The sequence below is a fragment of the Bison bison genome, unplaced genomic scaffold, assembly GCF_000754665.1.
Source record: "Bison bison bison isolate TAMUID 2011002044 unplaced genomic scaffold, Bison_UMD1.0 scf7180017864360, whole genome shotgun sequence".
NCBI lineage: Eukaryota > Metazoa > Chordata > Mammalia > Artiodactyla > Bovidae > Bison > Bison bison.
This window is the reverse complement of record NW_011494932.1, coordinates 1,377,812-1,378,425: the sequence shown is the minus strand read 5'-3', so window position 1 is coordinate 1,378,425 and position 614 is coordinate 1,377,812. Positions and strand designations below refer to the sequence as shown.

At 66.8% G+C, this 614-nt stretch overlaps 1 protein-coding gene across 1 annotated transcript in view; it reads left to right on the top strand.

Moving 5' to 3' along the window:
• Nucleotides 1-614, top strand: part of TRPM5 (transient receptor potential cation channel, subfamily M, member 5) — a 33,129-nt gene that overhangs the window by 26,416 nt on the left and 6,099 nt on the right. The window lies entirely within an intron of this gene.

Sequence of the window (614 nt, the reverse complement as noted above, 5' to 3'; positions counted from 1 at the left end):
GGCCCGGCACCCCCGCCAGGTCATGTCCGGTGGGGGACAGGTCCGGGCTGACGGGTGCCAGCTGTGGAGGCCCCAACCTCGGGCCCTGGGTGGGAGACAGAGATGGAGCTGTGGGCAGAGAGGGCCGCGGGGGCCGGGGCCTTGCAGGGGGGGTGGGCAGGCGCTGGGCACAGGGCACAGGGCTGGGCCCCCCACCACCAGCCATTGCCTGGTCTGGGCCCCAGGCTGGCCCTCCCAGCACGTCCCCGCCGACAGTATGCTTGCGGCCCACCCACTGGAGAGGCCCTCGGCTGGAAGGCCACTCCTGAGGGCACCCTAGCTTCTGGGGACCCACCTGACACGTGAGCCCAACACCATGCCTGGCTTGTGTGGCTTGCCTGAGGGGGTGTCTCCAGGGAGACCCCCGCATAGGGGTGGGGGTGGGGGCTGGTGAAAGTGAAGTCGTTCAGTCGTGTCCAACTCTTTTGTGCCGTATGGACTGCAGCCCACTAGGCTCCTCCGTCCATGGGATTTTCCAGGCAGGAATACTGGAGTGGGTTGCCATTTCCTTCTCCAGGGGATCTTCCTGACCCAGGGATGGAACCTGGGTCTCCTGTACTGCAGGCAGACTCTTT